Source organism: Bombina bombina, chromosome 3 (genome assembly GCF_027579735.1).
Source record: "Bombina bombina isolate aBomBom1 chromosome 3, aBomBom1.pri, whole genome shotgun sequence".
Lineage (NCBI taxonomy): Eukaryota > Metazoa > Chordata > Amphibia > Anura > Bombinatoridae > Bombina > Bombina bombina.
In genome coordinates, this window is record NC_069501.1 from 512,745,960 (window position 1) to 512,758,942 (window position 12,983).

Below are 12,983 nucleotides of genomic sequence, written 5' to 3' on the forward strand. Positions count from 1 at the left end.
CACAAGATCCGGAGCATGCACAGGCAATGGGCCACCCACCAGCCTCCCAGCATTGGCTCCCACCCACCAATTATCAGCACCATTGCTTGCCAATGCAGAGAGGGTCACAGAGTGGCCCTTTCTGCAGAGACAACTCTAAAATTCTGCAGTGGCAAAACAGGAGACAGCGCAAATCCGATTCAAGGTAGTATTTTAATAAGCATACATAGCCACACGCTAAAATAACAAACTTACAAGAAACAAAGATGAGATCAGCCCCATAAGGTATGAAATGATGATCAAATATTACACAGCAAACAAATACTGGAACATTCGTAGACCAAACAGTCAAAGTTTCAAAAGTTCCCGGCTTGTAGCCGCCTGTATACGTCACTGGGAGATTTCCTCCTTCAACTATGGATCCTCCAAAAGACCAAGATTAGCTCTACGCGTTTCGCCGGTGACACCCCGGCTTTCTCAAGAGTACTTGGTCTGTGTTAATAATAGTCCTTATATAGCAATTCCCAATGACCACCATTAATGAATTACAAGCTAATAGGATACGGATTTCATCCAGCAAATGAGTAAAAAGTAAACAATACAATTAAAACACACACGATAATGTCAAATTCATAACACAAATAAATTGAAATGCACAACATTTATCAAATCGATAAACAAGATTGCAATAAAAAACGCAATTAAAAATGCTATAAAAAAAGGCATACAATACAAACGTTAAAATAAATGAGACACATGAATAAAAATGCAAATACAATTATCTCCTATACACATATCTAGATAACTCAATATAAACATAAATCTAGATATCTTATAAAAAACAATATTAAAAACACCACTTGATATATAGTTCATTAAAGAAATGCTAGCAATATACTTCTGAACAATATTAAAAAATATTTATAGTACAGAGTACAACACTCAATATAAAATTCATTATAGAAACGCTTGCACATCAAGATCAATATTCAGTCCTAATGGAGCGAGACTTCTTAACCTATATATCTATTCAGTTTCTTTTTTCCTAAGGTGTAGTAATCTGTTACTTATTCCTGGGGGTACCCAGTCAATAATTTGGACATGTAGACCTCGTGTGTCACTACCATGTACCGTTGTAAAGTGAACAGACACACTGTGCTTGTCAAATTTTGTCCTTATATTATACAAATGCTCACTAAATCTCTTGGAAGTTTTTCTTTTTGTACGACCAATGTAAATATGATCACATTTGCAGGAAAGAAGGTACACTGTATAGGTGGTTTGACAGTTACATCTATGTCTCATATTAAAAGATTCAGAGCCATTGTAATTAAAAAACGTATCACCCTTCTTAACGAAGGGACACATAGGACAATTAGATTTATTACATCTAAAGGTGCCTTTGGGAGCTGACAACCATATCTGTAAACCCCCATTGAGTGCACCTTTGGTGGGATCTTTTTTTTTCTTAATTTGCTGGGAGCCCCTTCATTATAATGAGTAATGAAACATGTAGGATACTTATTACTATTATTATTATTGCTAGACTCAAAAATATGATTTCTATTACTCCTATTTAATAACTTACTTCTATTACAATTGGTAGCTTTAGTTTTTGCTTTTTGTAAAATATCAGAACTATAACCTTTCTTAAGAAACGTATCATCTAAAATCAGGGTTTCTTTTTCAAAATCCAGCAAATTCGTACAATTACGTCTAATTTGAATATATTAGCTCAAAGGAATATTGTTTTTCCAGCTTTTAAGATGGGCACTATTTGCATCAACAAAGCTATTTTTGTCTTCTAATTTTCTAAAGTTACAAACAGACACTTTATTAGTTGAGCTAAAAAAATGTATTTGGAATAATAACCCCTTTAAGGAAAATATCCAAAAATATCATCGCTATATCGATGATGTAATCATTCTTTGGAAAGGTACAGATGAATCTTTATCTGATTTCACTAATTACATCAATAAAAATGATTTCAACTTGAAGTTCAGTGGTAATAGTTCCACTGATAGCATTGAATTTTTGGATATTATCCTGTTTGTTGATAGCTCAACTAATAAAGTGTCTGTCCGTAACTTTAGAAAATTAGTAGATAAAAATAGCTTTGTTGATGCAAATAGTGCCCATCTTAAAAGCTGGAAAAACAATATTCCTTTGAGCCAATATATTCGAATTAGACGTAATTGTACGAATTTGCTGGATTTTGAAAAAGAAACCCTGATTTTAGATGATAAATTTCTTAAAGGGACAGTCTACACCAGAATTTTTATTGTTTTAAAAGATAGATAATCTCTTTATTACCCATTTCCCAGTTTTGCATAACTAACACATTTATAATAATATACTTTTAACCTCTGTGATTATCTTGTATCTAAGCCTTTGCAAACTGCCCCTTTTTTCAGTTCTTTTGACAGACTTGCAGTCTAGCCAATCAGTGCCTGCTCCCAGATAACTTCTCGTGCATGAGCACAGTGTTATCTATATGAAATCGTGAACTAACACCCTCTAGTGGTGAAAAACTGTTAAAATGCAATCTGAAAGAGGTGGGCTTCAGGGTCTAAGAAATTAGCATATGAACCTCCTAGGTTAAGCTTTCAACTAAGAATACCAAGAGAACAAAGCAAAATTGGTGATAAAAGTAAATTGGAAAATTGTTTAAAATTACATGCTCTATCTGAATCATGAAAGTTTATTTTGGCCTAGACTGTCCCTTTAAGAAAGGTTATAGTTCTGATATTTTATAAAAAGCAAAAACTAAAGCTACCAATTGTGATAGAAGTAAGTCATTAAATAGGAACAATAGAAGTCTTATTTTGAGTCTAGCAATAATAATAATAGAAATAAGAATCCCACACGTTTGATTACTCATTATAATGAAGGGGCTCCTGCTATTACAAAAATGTTGAACAGACATTGGGGTATTTTAAAATCGGATCCCATTTTAGGTGGCATCATAGGGGATAAACCGACCATTACGTTCAAAAAGAATAAGAATTTAAAGAATTTTTTGGCTCCCAGCAAATTAAGAAAAAAAATCCCACCAAAGGTGCACTCAATGGGGGTTTACAGAATTGGTTGTCAGCTCCCAGAGGCACCTTTAGATGTAATAAATCTAATTGTCCTATGTGTCCCTTCGTTAAGAAGGGTGATAAGTTTTTTAATTACAATAGCTCTGAATCTTTTAATATGAGACATAGATGTAACTGTCAAACCACCTATACAGTGTACCTTCTTTCCTGCAAATGTGATCATATTTACATTGGTCGTACAAAAAGAAAAGCTTCCAAGAGATTTAGTGAGCATTTGTATAATATAAGGACAAAATTTGACAAGCACAGTGTGCCTGTTCACTTTACAACGGTACATGGTAGTGACACACAAGGTCTACATGTCCAAATTATTGACTGGGTACCCCCAGGAATAAGTAACAGATTACTCCACCTTAGGAAAAAAGAAACTGAATGATATATAGGTTAAGAAGTCTCGCTCCATTAGGACTGAATATTGACCTTGATGTGCAAGCGTTTCTATAATGAATTTTATATCAAGTGTTGTACTCTGTTCTATATATATGTTTTTATATTGTTCAGAAGTATATTGCTAGCATTTCTTTAATGAACTATATATCAAGTGGTGTTTTTAATATTGTTTTTTATAAGATATCTAGATTTATGTTTATATCGAGTTATCTAGATATGTGTATATGAGATAATTGTGATTGCATAATTATACATGTGTCTCATTTATTTTAACGTTTGTATTGTATGCCTTTTTTATTGCATTTTGAATTGCGTTATTTATTGCAATCTTGTTTATCGATTTGATAAATGTGCATTTCAATTTATTTGTGTTATGAATTTGACATTATCGTATGTGTTTTAATTGTATTGTTTACTTTTTACTCATTTGCTGGATGAAATCCGTATCCTATTAGCTTGTAATTCATTAATGGTGGTCATTAAGAATTGCTATATAAGGACTATTATCAACACAGACCAAGTACTCTTGAGAAAGCCGGGGTGTCACCGGCGAAATGCGTAGAGCTAATCTTGGTCTTTTGGAGGATCCGTAGTTGAAGGAGGAAATCTCCCAGTGACGTATACAGGCGGCTACAAGCCGGGAACTTTTGAAACTTTGACTGTATGGTCTACGAATGTTCCGGTATTTGCTTGCTGTGTAACATTTGATCATCATTTCATACCTTATGGGGCTGATTTCATCTTTGTTTCTTGTAAGTTTGTTATTTTAGCGTGTGGCTACGTATGCTTATTAAAATACTACCTTGAATCGGATTTGCGCTGTCTCCTGTTTTTCCACTGCAGCATCTCATTTTTTCATCCGTGGAGAGGAAACCCTTTGGTCCGTATCTGGCCTATCTCTGGCTTACTTCAGCCGGTTTGGGGAATTATCACTTAAGTTTCTAACCTATTCCAGGTAACATGTTGTATGATACATTAGCGCAGCCTTCTGTTGTATATTTGTAACTCTGAAATTCTTTTTCTGCAGTGCCCCACTCGTGGGGCATGCTGAAATAGCACAATCTTGCTATTTTGAGCGAGATCACAGCAGAGAGAAGCCCAGAACTGCAGCGACGTACGTGGTCATTAAAGGGACAGTATACACTCATTTTAATATAACTGCATGTAATAGACACTACTATAAAGAATAAGATGCACAGATACTGATATAAAAATCCAGTATAAAACTGTTTAAAAACTTACTTAGAAGCTGTCAGTTTGGCTCTGTTGAAAAGGTAGCTGGAAAGCCCACTGCAAATGGCAAATAAGACACTCCCCCCTCCCCCTTCTTTTGCATATGAAAAGACCCTTTACACAAACAGGAGCAAGCTGGAGAAGGTAGCTGTCGGTATTCACATAAAACTTTGGGGCTTGGTTAGGAGTCTGAAAATCAGAGCAATGTTATTTAAAAATAACAAAACTATACATTTATTTAAAAAAAAAAAAAACTTTATGGGCTATATAAAAACATTAATGCAAAGAAAAAATTAGTGTATAATGTCCCTTTAAGGGGTTAAATATCTATCATGGTAAAAATGTTTATTTATATATATATATATATATATATATATATATATATATATATATATATATATATATACATACAAACAAAGAGGTATTGGCGCACATCAATTTTCAAAAGCACAACATATTTTTTTGAACTGCTGCAAAAAAATTGCCTGCAAACAACATCAAGAGACAACTATTCTTTTTAAATAATATTGGGATCTTAGTCACACAATATGGCCATATTCTGCTTAGCCAGTCACCAACTTCAAGGTGCCCCAATTAGACTGGTCCTAACACTACTTTGCCACAGAGGGCTGAATCATTCCTGCTTTTACTCTCCATAATAGAATGAGACTCCCTGGCTTTTTATTCACAACTATTACACTGCCATGAGCACACCTGAGCTTGGGTGGGGTGCTTAAACCAATGGGAGATGGTCAGTCTCCATGATTACTTTTAAGTACAAATACAAAATTTGTTTTTTTAGCACACCTTACAAAATTTATATACAACATCTGTGAGTGCTGCCAATATGACCCAGTAATTACACAAACAAAGAGGTATTGGCGCACATCAATTTTCAAAAGCACAACATATTTTTTTGAACTGCTGCAAAAAAATTGCCTGCAAACAACATCAAGAGACAACTATTCTTTTTAAATAATATTGGGATCTTAGTCACACAATATGGCCATATTCTGCTTAGCCAGTCACCAACTTCAAGGTGCCCCAATTAGACTGGTCCTAACACTACTTTGCCACAGAGGGCTGAATCATTCCTGCTTTTACTCTCCATAATAGAATGAGACTCCCTGGCTTTTTATTCACAACTATTACACTGCCATGAGCACACCTGAGCTTGGGTGGGGTGCTTAAACCAATGGGAGATGGGGCACCTTGAAGTTGGTGACTGGCTAAGCAGAATATGACCATATTGTGTGACTAAGATCCCAATATTATTTAAAAAGAATAGTTGTCTCTTGATGTTGTTTGCAGGCAATTTTTTTGCAGCAGTTCAAAAAAATATGTTGTGCTTTTGAAAATTGATGTGCGCCAATACCTCTTTGTTTGTGTAATTACTGGGTCATATTGGCAGCACTCACAGATGTTGTATATAAATTTTGTAAGGTGTGCTAAAAAACCAAATTTTGTATTTGTACTTAAAAGTAATCATGGAGACTGACCATCTCCCATTGGTTTAAGCACCCCACCCAAGCTCAGGTGTGCTCATGGCAGTGACACAAAATCAGCCAGAAAAAGAGTGGAGAGATGAGCGTAGCACCAGTGGCTTACATGTTTCGGCTAAATGCCGTAATCATAGCCTAAGGTGCTATACCTGTGTAATCTTTAAAAAAGGTGAGAAGTGATTCAATTGGCTAAAACACTTACAAGGATTAAAAAATGTACGCCCATTTCAACACACCTAGCATGCACATAGAAGTTAACCCTATACATGTCATAATATATTAGAGCAAGGGGTGTTTGATGTGAAAAGAGAAATATGAGAAGTGAAAGTATAAAGAGAAAGATAGTGAAAGAAATAAGGAATAGGAAAGAGGAAAGAGACTGGAAAGACAGCACATGAATTAAAGGGACAGACTAGCAGCGATATAGGTAATGTAGACTTTTTTTAATCCTTGTAAGTGTTTTAGCCAATTGAATCACTTCTCACCTTTTTTAAAGATTACACAGGTATAGCACCTTAGGCTATGATTACGGCATTTAGCCGAAACATGTAAGCCACTGGTGCTACGCTCATCTCTCCACTCTTTTTCTGGCTGATTTTGTGTCCGTGTGAGCTGCGACTCACTTGAACTTCACTTTTAAAGAATCGAATAAAGAATTTGTTTTATTTTAACCTGGGACTCCATCCTTTGTTTCGTGAAGAAAGATAAGGACACAGAAAAGGAACAACAATTTTCTGATTAATATATCAGAAACCACTTAGGAAGAAAACCTAACTAGTACGAATAACCACCTTAACTGCATGAAAGATAAGATAATGCGAATCACACTGCAAAACCGAGAGTTCTCTCCAAGCAGAAAAGATAGCAATGAGAAACAATACGTTCCAAAATAACAACTTAATATCTGTGGAAAGTAAAGGCTCAAACACAGCCTACTGCAAAACTTTAAGAACAATGGCAAAACCCTAAGGGGGAGCAACCGACTTAAACACAGGCCTATGGCACATCTCGCACGTCCACAAGATGCTTATGTAGCAAAAAAGACAATGCAGAAAACTGACAAACCCTTTTCCAGACCACCCTGAAGAAAGGATAAAAAAAATTCATAAAACCCCCCGCTTAGACAAAACTAAGCATCCAATCTTCAATCAGTCAGCTTCAGAGATTTAGATGAAGGAAAAGACCAAGAATCAGAAGTCCTTCCTCAGAGGTAGTCTCCAAGGTGGAGAGACGACATTTCCACTAGGTCTGCATACCAGATCCTGCGAGGCTACGCAGGGGCTAATAAAATCACTGCTGCTCTCATTTGAAAATACGAGTAATGACTCGTGGAAAGAGAACAAACAGAGGAAAAAGGTATGCAAGACTGAAATCCAAGAAAAACGTCAGAACATCTATCAGGACTGTCTGCGGATCACATGACCATAAACCGTACCTTCGAAACTTGGCTTTCTGTTGAAACGCTTTACAAAAGCCAACTCCTGAAACCCCCCATGTGAGGGTCTACCTAGAGAACACTTCTGGATGGAAATGCTCACTCCCCGGGATGAATTATCAGACTGCTTAGAAGTCCGACTGCCAATTGTCCACCCCTGGAAAGTGGATGACCGACAGCAAATGTGAGCTTCCTCCACCTAAACAATCCAAGTCACCTCCTACATGGTTAAGGAACCCCTAGTTCCTCCCTAATGGTTGATATAAACCCTAGAGGTGATATTGTCTGACTGGAACCGAGCTAGGGACGACTGAGGTCAAGTCATCAGAGCATTGCAAATTGCTCTCAACTCCAAGATGTTTAAAGAGGAGAGCAGAAACTTCCTAGTCCATAATCCTTAAAGACCCAGGCAGCTTACCAGCCCAGCAGGATGGCATCCATGTTCTCATCACCCAGGAATATCTCCAGAAGCACGCACTCGGAGATAGATACTCCTGAAAAAATACTACGGAAGAAAGTGTCTTGTCATCTGATCTAAATCTATCCTTTAAGACAGATCCGAAAGTTCTTCATGTCATGGAAAATAGCAAAAGGAATGATGTCCATGGAATACCATCAGACCAATTCCATCCAAACACAGGGTCACAGAAAAGGGAAGAAATATCAACTGCAGCTAAGTCTAAACTCCCAACCTCTTGGTTGCAAGATGGCTAAGCTATCCACCGGCCACTAAAACTTACTGTTGGCTGGACAGAAGACTGCAGAGTGGGGAAAAGGAATAAATCCTTGATTATCTGACCTCTGAAAGACATCTCCTAGATAAAGAATCAAATAAAGGTCCAAGCATACCGCACCTGGTGTTCCCAGGTGGTTTCCCATCCAGGTACTGACCAGACCTGACCCTGCATAACTTCCGAGATCAAACAAAATCGGGTGCATTCAGGGTATTGTGGTGGTAGTCCCAAATAAATTACCCTTGTGGTTAGAACAAGGGAACTCTTCTCCAGATTAATTTCCCATCCCCCGGAAAAGAAGAATGGACAAGATCTCTTAAAAGAGAGTTAGCTCAAAGTCAGGATGATACCTGAACTATATATTGTCCTGAAAAACACACTTGCAATATCCCAAGACCTAAAGGTCTGACTGGGATGGTGCAAACTAAGAAAACTAGAGAAGATTCTGATTAAAGAAACAATAAATCTCTCAGGTTTAAGTTTGTTATGAACAGACCCACTAGAACCAAAGGAGAAAGGATACTACTTTGAAGGACAGAATCTGAAATATATGAGGTAAATACCTATATCCCGTTCCCAAACTGGGACTGGAACTGTCACTCCCAGAGATTAAGACCCTGAATCCAGTTCAAGGAATGCCTCTCATCCTACTTGGATTGCAGATACTCTAGATAGAGAAATCTGCCCCTGGGAGGAAGACTTAGATTGGACTTGAAAATACATGACCCAAACAAAGTCTCATCCTTAAAAGGAGACACTAGAAGCGTGTATTTGGAGGAAACAGAAATAATTGAATCTGCAACTGCAGAACTATAAAGCCTAGGCTGTACCGCTAAACCACAGGTAAGCTTCTCAGATGACAATAGATTTCAGCCACAATGCCTGACGGCTAGTACAGCAAGTCTAACAAGACAAGACATTGCTCTAAATGAACAATTAAACCTCCAGCTTCTTACCTATGTCAGATCTCTGCAGAGATCTAAGTTCTCTGATTAAAAGTAGAAATTTCCCTTCTACTAAAGACACCGTGCATTTCAAAAGAGATAGCGACAGGAAATCCTACAAAGGACGTGAGACAGTGAGAAATATCCCCAGATTCTCTATAACAATCCTGTGAACATCTCACAGCACGTCTAGAACCCTTCCAGATAAGAAAGAAAAATATAGAACTGATAAAGTTCACCAAACTGTAAAAAGGGATCGGTGTCATCCAGTCAGCCAAGACCTCCTGACAATTTAAGAGACTTTGAAGCAAACAACTGAAGAATACCACTTCAGTAACAGATGAAGGAATTATACTGTCTAGATCTGAGATTTCAGCCTCAGAAACTACCGGCGAATCCTCCTCATTAACTTGGAAGAAGACAAACCTGTGTAGCAGCATGTGGAGCAGAAACCCTCTTATCTGAGACTTAAAATGTCCTTTTGCCTTTTCCCTGAAGTAAAGGAAAACAGACCAAGCCACAGATACTGCAGAAAATACTGGAGCTTGGAACTTCTGTAAGCAAATACACTCCTCCAGGAGATTGAGAGGAAACACAGGGCATTGCATGTGACACCATATAGGCGTGGGACATAAGAGGAGAAAGCTGTGGCAGTGCCTTAACAGCAACATCCTTGGAGACATGAAGTTCAAGTGCAATATCTTGCAAAATAACTCCAGACGGAGCATGAGCTCAAGCCGACATGAAAAGCATTATTCTGTCACTATATAAAGCCCTGGTAAGACCTCACCTTGAGTATGGAGTGCAGTTCTGGGGACTGATCGCAAAAAAAGATATTGCAGAACTAGAAAAAGTTCAGAGAAGGGCCACAAAGCTAATAAGGGGATTGGAGAATTTAACCTATGAGGAGAGGCTAGCCAAACTGGGTCTGTTTTCTTTAGAAAAAAGGCGCTTAAGAGGTGACATGATTACTTTATATAAATATATTCAAGGCCCATATACAGAGATGGCAGAAGCGCTGTTTATTCCAAGAAAATTGTTTGTGACCAGAGGTCACAATTTAAGGTTGGAGGAAAGGAAATTTAATCTCCTGCAACGGAAACGTTTTTTCACTGTAAGAGCAATAAAATTTTGGAACTCATTACCAAAGGAGGAAGTGAATGCTAATACCCTAGAAACATTTAAAAATTATTTGGATACATTTCTGTCTATAAAAAAAATTAATGGATATGGTTGCTAGTATTAAATGGGTCACCTTTTAGTGGGATTATTTAAGCTTAACTGGAGCTTTTTGTATATATTTTAGATTTGTATAGGTTGAACTCGATGGCCTTCTGTCTTTTTTCAACCTCATCTACTATGTTAACTATGTTAAATACATATGTACACATATATGAGAGCCCTTTTCAGTCAAGTAGATGCAAACATGTAAAGCATAGCTATGCAATATTCATATTTTAGAAAGTTTTAATACTGTGTTTGTACCGTAAATACTTCACATTCCAATGTTTTGCACATAGCAGAATATGTTCTAAGTATTTTTAAATAGATATTTTTTATATATATCTGTATATTTCTATACTTATATATAATCATGTATATATCTCTATCTATCTATCTATCTATCTATCTATCTATCTATCTATCTATCGGTATAGATATATTTTGTACCAAAATACCATCAGATATATGTAGAAATATTTATTAAAGAATAAATAGAACAAATTATTCTATGTGAAGAACATCGGAATGTGAAATATTCATATTTTCATGCTTGGTTAGCGCACTTGAGAATATTCGATCAGGATTGCGAGCAAAATGGATGCAAATTCTAAATTCGTGTTTTTGTGCTCGTTAGACTAGCATGTGAGCAAAAACTGTTTTCTTTCAACTCATAATATGAGCGCAACCCAAGGAGCACAAAAATCTTACTTCTAGCGTAGTTTACGCTTGAGTGGGAGCGTTATATAGCACTGCACTTGTAATATGTCCCTAAATGTGAGAACTAAGTTTCACTGTACATTCAGTAGATTTCTTACAATCGCTAATTTTGCAACTAAAATGGTGGTGAGATAGGTATGTGTAAAAAGGATCAGCTAACCTGGTGGATATTACCACCTCCTTTGGTAATGAGTTCCACAATTTTATTGCTCTTACAGTGAAAAAAACATTTCCGTTGCAGGAGATTAAATCTCCTTTCCTCCAACCTTAAATTGTGACCTCTTGTCACAAACAATTTTCTTGGAATAAACAGAGCTTCTGCCATCTCTGTATATGGGCATTGAATATATTCATATAAAGTAATCATGTCACCTCTCAAGCGCCTTTTTTCTAAAGAAAACAGATCCAGTTTGGCTAGCCTTTCCTCATAGCTTAAATTCTCCAATCCTCTTATTAGCTTTGTGGCCCTTCTCTGAACTTTTTCTAGTTCTGTAATATCTTTTTTTGCGATCGGTCCCCAGAACTGCACTCCATACTCAAGGTGAGGTCTTACCAGGGCTTTATATAGTGACAGAATTATGCTTTCCTCCCTTGAATCAATGCCTCTTTTAATACATGCTAATATCTTATTAGCCTTTGAAGCCGCTGCCCTGCATTGTGCACCCATTTTTAGCTTGTTATATATTACTACCCCCAAATCCCTTTCCTCCTGTGTTTGGCTAAGTCTTGTCCCATTTAAATAATACGCTGCCTGCTTATTTTTACTTCCAAAATGTAGAACCTTTTCCCACCTGTAAGTCACAATCTTCTCTGCCTGTGTTTTTGGTTTGGATTTTGTGTTCTAAAATGCAAATAACAGTCTATATTTATTTAAAACAACAAATATTACCTTTCTGATTACAGTACTGTACTATCTTTCTGAGGGTATTATGTACACAAAACTATTAAAAATGATATAAAACTACCTTAAATTACATGTATAAACTGTATTACGACATGTAAATATTGCCTTAATGACATAAGATATCGTTGTTTACACTTGATCCTATCCCCTCTCCAAACTCTCACAATTTGCAGATGCAAATATTTAAAAATACAAGCTATTCCGAAAATCCAAACCTTGTCTGGCCCTAAGCAGTTTGGTTAAAGGGTTTTCTACCTGTATAAAGTTGCTTTTTTATGCATTTTTTTAAAATTAAAATCTCTAGGTGTTTACTGTGCTTTTAATATGATGGTCTTACACAAATTGTTTATTTATTCAGATGTTTACCAGTCAATGTCCCCTCCTCGATTATTGAGGATTATTGATGAATTCCAGGCCCTCTTTAATTACTATATTTGGAATGGGAGGCATTAAGTTGTCCAATATTAAATTAGCCTAGGAATCAGCAATGTTCTCCCACACCTCGCCATGGAGTTAAATTTTGAACCTTCTACGTGTAGTGAACTGGAACAAGCCTCTTTTCCAGCCAACGTGGAGTTAGAAGACTTCTTTTGGGTTCCCATACATCGTTCTCCAGCTGTACCTGTTACAAAATATACTGATTAGGGGAAGCCAAAGACACTTCCACTTTCTGGCTCCCTACCCTCTTCCATCCACTTGTTTCAAGGATTGCTGCTATGTGTGCGGAGTCACATCACAGCCTGTGGAGGAATACGAATCTCAGCACTGTGGCAGAGTCTTTGAGGGAGACTCCCTCACCCCAAATGAGAAACTTATACAG

The 12,983-nt window shown here is 36.9% G+C and overlaps 1 protein-coding gene and 1 pseudogene across 2 annotated transcripts in view; both read right to left on the reverse strand.

Moving 5' to 3' along the window:
• The window catches only part of CACNA1S (calcium voltage-gated channel subunit alpha1 S), a 572,869-nt gene that overhangs the window by 63,506 nt on the left and 496,380 nt on the right, over positions 1 to 12,983 (reverse strand). The window lies entirely within an intron of this gene.
• Positions 8,483 to 8,601, reverse strand: LOC128654860 (uncharacterized; annotated as a pseudogene).